We start from the raw sequence: 8,012 nt of genomic DNA, 5'->3' as shown, positions 1-8,012 counted from the left end.
CACTACAAACACTCGGTTTTACTCACTGGAAAGCAACAGCGAACCACCGAAACGAAAGACACAACATGAACGGACGTGGCTCGGGTACTTAACACACCACTCAACTCTGATCTCCTGAGCCGGTGAGCCACGAAGCTCGTAGCCTTCGTACAGCTTCACACACGCTCTAACACTGCGCAAGGACCGCCAGCAGAGCCAGCTGACTGCACCCCACGGATATATCCTCTCTGGTCTGCAACCAACCGACCAACTACCCTCAGAATGCCGACAACATCTAAAATGAAACTTCCTGGCGGATTAAAACTGTGTGCTGGGCCGAGACTCGAACTCGGGACCTTTGCCTCAGATGGTAGAGCACTTGCCCGTAAAAGGCAAAGGTCCCGAGTTCGATCTCGGCCCGGCACACATTTTTAATCTGCCAGGAAGTTTCATATTAGCGCACACTCCGCTGCAGAGTGAAAATCTCATTCTGGAAACATATCCCAGGCTGTGGCTAAGCCATGTCTCCGCAAAATTCTTTCTTTCAGGAGTGCTAGTTCTGCAGGTTTCGCAGGAGAGCTTCTATATAGTTTGGAAGGTAGGAGACGACATACTGGCAGAAGTAAAGCTGTGAGGCCGGGGCGTGAGTCGTGCTTGGGTAGCTCAGATGGTAGAGCACTTCCCTCAAAAGGAGAAGGTCCCGAGTTCGAGTCTCGGCCCGGCACAGAGTTTTAATCTGCCAGGAAGTTTCATATCAGTGCACACTCCTCTGCAGAGTGAAAATCTCATTCTGGGAACATCTAAAATAGTCGTCAGTGGAAATAACGTTAACTACACACACAACCTGGCAAACACTGCACGAAGACCAGAACGATACCCAACAGTAACTAATCACGCACAAAGACAAACCCATGCACACACACACACAGCCGACTCACGAACGTCCGGTAGGACGACCGACCGACGAACCACCAAGACCGTGGCCCGGCTCAAGTGATGCGTGGCGGCAATGGTCGGGCAAGCCATGTCGACGCAGAGTTCACTGCTCCAACACGACTGCACTAGTGCCGCATTGCAACTCCCTAACTGGCAGGACCGGACTGCGCTCCAGACACGTTCCAACTGACTACTGGCAGACCCGAACTGGCGACCTGAACTGGCTTACGACAGACATCGACCTGGAAGTAATAGCAGCCGAGCGAAGATACTACGAGAGGGGATATATCGATACGCGCTGCAAGCGCCGCTCACGGTCAGGCAAAGCGGCAACTCAGTGACAGCAGTAATTTAAATTAACGTCGTAGGGTGGAAGTACATTAAGAACAGAGTCTAAAATAAATTATGGCGGGAACACGAGCCATGCAAGACTCAAACATGTATCATTCTGCTATATACCAGAACAAGAGGGACTCCAGGGAAACAATCAAGAAGACCAAGCAGCCAAGAAGGCCTGCAGCGAACATGACGTGAAAGAATGTGTCATCACCGTGGTGGCTATCATTTTGTTGTTGATTCAAAGAGCCACACGACTATGGGAGGATTAGTGGCTGGCCACGAGTGACAACAAGCTGTGGTCAGTATCCGGTTATGTCATATTTCGTTCCGGTTACTCTGGCGGGATGAAATAACTGTGACTCACATCCGAATAGGACACTGCACCATAACTCATGTCTTCTCACTCCCACTAGAGGACTCCCTCCCACAGGGTGTGATGATTGCCGTGTAAGAATCACTATATTCCAAATTTGAAGCGAATGCGTTGGAAACAAATTTAAGTGGCGATCTATCTTCTATTTTAGCTGATGACGAGTGTAATGAAGCTATTAAAATTTTGTATAGTGTACGAACTTTTACCTAAGCTTTTAGGCCGGATATTTTAGTGCGTTGCTGGGTGGCTAGATGATCCTTTGTATTTCAGTGCCCGGCCAGCCTCCTCTATCTGCTGTTTTAAATGTTTCCACTGAATTTCGTCCTTTTTTTTTATAAATTTTAGAACTGAGACGATGCGAAGTTTTAGTGTTTATGTGCATGTTGGTACGTTAGTGTCTCTGTATTTGTGTGTGTGTTTGTTTGCTTGTGTGTGTCTGTCTGTTTATGTGTGTCTGGTTCAGTGAGCGTGTGCACGTTTATAGGGCAATTTTATTTTAACCGCTGTTGAAGTTTTGTTAGCCTGTTTTCCACATTCGTCTGATAAAATTTTAGTACGGGCTCGAAAGACTTTGACGTCGTGCGTCCAAACCAACGCTTTACCACAAGAGGTTCATGAATTCGGAAATAGCCTTATTACATAAGAGCTATGAGCTACGAATTTAGAATTAAACATTCGATGAGTTTTGTTTCCAAAAAGTAACTCACACTGTCAAATTGATTCAGGGATGAAGCTACTCACACATTCAACTCAACATCGAAAACTCATTGCTTTTCACATACACTAGTGATCAATTACATCAAATACTCGTGTCCTGACACCACGGGAAATAGAATAGTGTCACTGAACTATAGTGCTTTCAGAACTTTATTTGGCCGTCGGTATGAGAGTAGAGCGTGTAATGGACAAACAGGTGATATCACTGTATTTGACCGCGGCCAGATCTTGAGCACCAAAGCTTGAAAGACTCCATATCCGAAGTCGAGCAGTCTTAGGGCTTTTTAATTGCCACTGAGACAAGGGTGTACTCTGCATATGTCGAATTGTGGATAACAGTGGACGCCAGAATTGATTTCGCTGCGTATAAACGTGTTGACGACAGGGCAGATGCCAAGTATGGAGGCTACACCATCCGGATTCGCCCCCTCGCTACAGAGTATAGAAGTCGAAGCGTCACAAATACACCTTTGCCTTCACCACATGGCACAGAGATTAGCGGGTGTGTAGTAATGCCACCTTAGAATTAATGAAACATGTACCCTGCTGACCACTAAAAACCATTAAGGTGGGCACACCAAACGTAAAGCAGGCGGTGAATATAATAGCGTAATCGCATAAAGTAGATAGGTACCTACAGTCTGCAGAAAAGGTAAAATTGAGCTGCGAGTTTCTCGCTGAGATATTGCATTTGAGCTTGCGTGATTGTATGAAGCTCGTGTAACGCATCTAGTTTCAAGGAGAAACGTCTACAAACACGTGACGTAAATCGATAGTTACAGGCTCGTGGCCTTACCAACAGTGCGGTTTACCGTTCCACGATGATTGTGCTCGTATTGCTCGGGACTCCACGAATATCATGTGAATATGGAATCAGTGAGTTCATGAGGGTCATGCTCAACGCCATGCAGGAACTTAACGGACGTGTGAGACTAGCGCCGAGGACGGCAGCATTGTTCGCTGTGCGTGCAGGTTCGTGCAGCCACGTTATGCTCCTTGTATCGGGAAATGGGCTTGTTACGAGCAAGAGGCGTAGCTTCGTAGACAGAGCGACGATGTCTTGAGCACCACAGCTTGTAATTACGGCGACCATTGTGACGGCTTTTCTTAAAGAGGTGGCAGAGAGAGGAGCCAATAACAGAACTGGGCACAGCAGTGGCGCTACGTTGTCTTTTCAGACGAGTCTAGTTTTGCGTACAGCATCACCATCAACGCATTCGTGTGTGGAGGTTCTGATAAGAACGAACATCGCCAGATTGTATTCTTCATCGTCTTCCGGGGAAAGCAACTGGGATGCCACTGAGAACACAATGCGATCACCTCTCTATCACGTAGCCGTTAATTTGTAAAGCACCCTTTACATTTCTGACTTGTTAAGGGCGGCGGCTGTCGCTATCTTGAAGGTCTTATGATTTTATATTTCAACAAGATGATGCAGGGCAGCATGTAGCCCGTGCTGTTGATAGCTACCTCGATAGCGAGTGTGTTCGACCGTTGCGTGGGTGATGTAACTTATCCACATCTCTGACCCGTTGAAAATATCTCGCCTACTATCATTCTCTGACCACTCCGAGTGGTGAACTGTGGCATGTGACTGAAGCAGCATGGGATATCATACAGGTATACTTCTAGCAATTTGATTTCACGCTCAACCGGGTTAGAGCCACTACTGCTGTCACAGGCGCCGGCCGCTGTTACCGAGCGGTTCTAGGCGCTTCAGTCCGGAACCGCGCTGCTGCTACGGTCGCAGGTTCGAATCCTGCCTTGGGTATGGATGTGTGTGATGTCCTTAGGTTAGTTAGGTTTAAGTAGTTCTAAGTCTACAGGACTGATGACCTCCGATGTTAAGTCCGATAGTGCTTGGAGCCATTTGAACCACTTGCCGTTACAAGTGGCTGTTTAATGTACTCAATTTCGCGCCCTGCGTGCTCTCAAATCCACTATAAATCTTATGATGTATCTTCACTACTATAGTGTATATGCACAGTAAAGAAAATTCCTGGTGTCGCGATTTAATGACCAGTATCGTGAAAATGACGCATGCGTAGATGAACCACGCTGCTAGCTGGTCCATGCCTACTGCAGGCTGCGAGTACGTAGAGACCCACATGGTGCATCATGCTCGCCAACTGGTGAACGTTCAGAAAGTGATGGAGATCCTCTAGTGTGATTGATTATGTTTGGTAGGGCCCAATGGCACCCTGTATCTTGCGCAAGATAATTCCTTACTACATAGTTTGCGAATTCTGTCAGGATGGTTTGAGGAACGCTCCATCAACTGCAGGGTGGCAATGTGATCACGAAAAAAAAAAAAAAAGTTCTCGTCTCTCCAGGGATACATACGACAATCGAAAGTGAAACTAAGGGACACATGCATAAGAAATAAAGATACTTTGACTCCCCGCGCTAACCAGTGGCTGACTTTGCTGTTGGGAGGCAAGCATATCAAATCTCCGTGCACCCATACAGATCTAGGTGTCCAATGGACGCAGGCCCTTGAGGCTATCTCCTTGAACAACTGTAGCGACTGTGGTACTTACTTAAATTGTTCAATAGTGAAAGTTACATTGATTTTTATCGCGGTAAAGAGATGAGCAGTAAATTTTACCATTTACTCTAATAACTTTTAATTCAGTCTTTCACGGAACACGATTTTCTATTTCAGATTCACTAATTTACCTTTCGCCACCATCACTGAAACGTGAAATATCGTGGAAAAACCTTACCCAAAAAACTTTAAACATAAGAAACTGCTTATCGAGACAAGCACAAACGTAACTTCGGTCAAGATCCTTAGCATGGCAACATGAGCCACTCCACAAAACCTAGTTAATTATAACGTTCAAAATTTCATTTATTGATGAAAGTAAGGCCGTAATAAAACTCAAAAGTTTTCAGTGCTTATAATACATATTGATGACATACTGTTTCAAAAGATGTAGCTCGTTCGTTGCAATGACAGAACATTCGCAGTGGTCTGGCTCTGAGTAGAAATTCTACTTGTATGAAAGAATAACTTGAGCACTTGACATGCGAGCACCATTTATACAACCTGAATCGTCGCATCGAAATATCTATCGTAAGAAGATAATGAACAGCAGAGTGAAAAATGGATTCTACCTCTTCACAAAATAACAGTAATTTTGTACAAGAACAACCATCTGTAATAGTAACTGCAGCCTCAAAAGAAAAGAATAACCCGAATAACTGCTATACACTTTGATATCGAACAGTGGATGAGATCTGTCACGGAGTATCAAACAGAAGTTCTCGAACGTGGTAGTCTGCTTCGAGCCTATTTGCGTTTATCTACTGGTATTTATGGTAAGAACGTATACGACTGGGAGAAACAAAGCGTACAGCTTGTCTGAAGTCATCCGTTACTAAAACTCTTTTATTAGCGTCCACTTAAAGACAATTCTGTCTTTTATATTTTGAGAGCGCTTCGATCATGACCGTGAGTAACGGTCTCAGAATCTCTGACCGGTCGTTAGTGCGCACTAGTGATACCGCATGCGATTTGAAGGCGGAGAACGATTCATTTCATGCAGGGTGGGCACTCTTTCCGAGGATCTAATGAATATGTCACGGACAAACCATAAATCAACACTCCCATTTGCAAGAGCTGCAAAGGGACTTTAATGCTTCTCGGATGTTTACAGTTAGACACGGTTTGATTCTACTGAATAATGTGGAAGTATGATTAAACGGCATACTGAGATGAAGTGAAACCCGATGTGATTAAATCGTATATGAAGTAGCAGCTAAGGGAGTGGGGAGAGGCCGGCTTGCGTACGAACGCCTTGCTGCAGACGATTATCGTTGTCTGTATCCTTCTCCCTCGCTCTGTATCTCTGTGAAGCTTTCATGAATTTTGGTTGGAAAAAAGAGACACGGATATGATGACATGGATATGATGTACCCATGGGTTTTGGAATGTGTGAAGGCTATCCAGATGTTACTGATTCATTATTCAAAAGTACCATCGCTCTGCAACAGTGAGCGTTGTCAATCAGTTTAAAGTCGAAACTCATTTCTGTCTAGTCCAAATTCATTTCCGTCAGCGCAACTGTTGTTCAACATTGTGTGAAAAGCATTAACTCTTCCGTACCCCACATAAAACACAGATCAATTTCATGCCAGTTACTCACAGCAATATGCCTTGTGCAACACTTTGTTGTAGACGATATTTTAATTTCTTCTTCAGCATACTGTCGCCTCATTGTGCAGACAATAGATAACAGAAACGGGCTATCACAGCACTACGCCTTGTGTGTCATAACTTACGATCCTAGATGCAACCTCATTTTCCGTTTCTCAATTTACTTCTCCTTTTAGCTGAGTATCTTTGGTGAAAAGATACTGCAGAAATACTTATCGCTGGCGGAGCAACGAAATTATTTGATCTCTACCCTTTAAGTATTCAACATGTCCCAGATTAGTCAAAAAACCTATAGTTAGCTCTTGGGCACATTTGCTTTTCTTCACATATTACCTTTCATTAGCTGTCGATTGAATGAAAAATTTGAGATTACACTAACAAATAAACATGGGGACCAGCGATCTGACACCTAAAATAACCGCTGACGGCTTTGAAAAATTCATTGAGAAACTGAAAAACTGAAAAATCATGCAGTGACATGACAGGGGACAAGAGCAATTTAAATATTTCCGGACCAACATAAAATCCAAAGCTTCAATATGTTTTTACATGCTTGTATGACTTCAAGCGACGAAGTTGTCATTAATACATGTAACTGACATTCTTTTCAAGTCTTTCCGGAGACTTACTTCAGTATTTATAGGTCTCCATCGTGAGCGTTGCCGCATTTCCGGTGCATGTTTACTGATTCCATCTTGCTTATCTGGCACTAACGATTCATACACGCTCCAAATCAGGAAACAAAGAACCGACATTCTTAGAATTTAATGTGTTTTCCATACAGTCATTTGAGCGTGGGGCCAGTCTGTTGGGAGGAACTACTCGGCCGTAATTACTCCCAAGCAACTATCCAGGCATTTCCTAATGTGGTTTAGGTACGCCCCGGCAAACCTACATCTCGATGATCACAGTGAACTGATTTCAGTTCCCAACAAATATGAGTTCAACTTTTTAAATACTGCGATATCTCTTCAAGTTTCACACTCAGCAGTTGGTGGCTGAGTAAGATTTATTGAGTTACGGATCTGAAATAGAGAGAACAGTGTTTCGCCTTACTTTCCTCACAAAGTAGCACCTAGGAACTACGACTGCAGTATTTGTTTCCTCAGTGATATCAATAACTGCAGTTCACCACAATAAACTTCCGCAGTTATCCGTATACAAACAAACTGGCTCCAGTTTATGACTAAACTGCTATCTCTCTGCTGAAAACCAACCCCGTAGACTGATCTTCCGACTGTATTGCAATTCAAGCGCCTGACACCATCGGAATCCTCTCATCGCGGGAGAGCGCAGTTAATTGCCTGTACCTGAAAGGGCAAAGGTTTTCACTTAATGCGCGAGAAACTTATTGTCGCTAGCTTAGACTTTGTCGGCTTTGGTATTTAATTTACATACAAGAAATTCACATGCCAGCCTGCTCGGCAGTACAAACATGATACAATACGCAGATGATTTATGTTTTTTTTTCTACGATTTGGCCATTAATGGGATGACAACTTCAGA

General features: G+C 44.2%; 1 non-coding gene across 1 annotated transcript; it reads left to right on the top strand.

The window, feature by feature from the left end:
- The first annotated feature begins 630 nt into the window (after positions 1–630).
- Positions 631–704, top strand: Trnal-caa. Its single transcript has one exon. It is a non-coding gene; the product is annotated as a tRNA-Leu (tRNA).
- The last annotated feature ends 7,308 nt before the right edge of the window (positions 705–8,012 follow it).

This window comes from Schistocerca americana, chromosome X (genome assembly GCF_021461395.2).
Source record: "Schistocerca americana isolate TAMUIC-IGC-003095 chromosome X, iqSchAmer2.1, whole genome shotgun sequence".
NCBI classification, from domain to species: domain Eukaryota; kingdom Metazoa; phylum Arthropoda; class Insecta; order Orthoptera; family Acrididae; genus Schistocerca; species Schistocerca americana.
The sequence above is the reverse complement of the archived record's forward strand: the minus strand, read 5'-3'. Positions and strand labels throughout refer to the sequence as shown.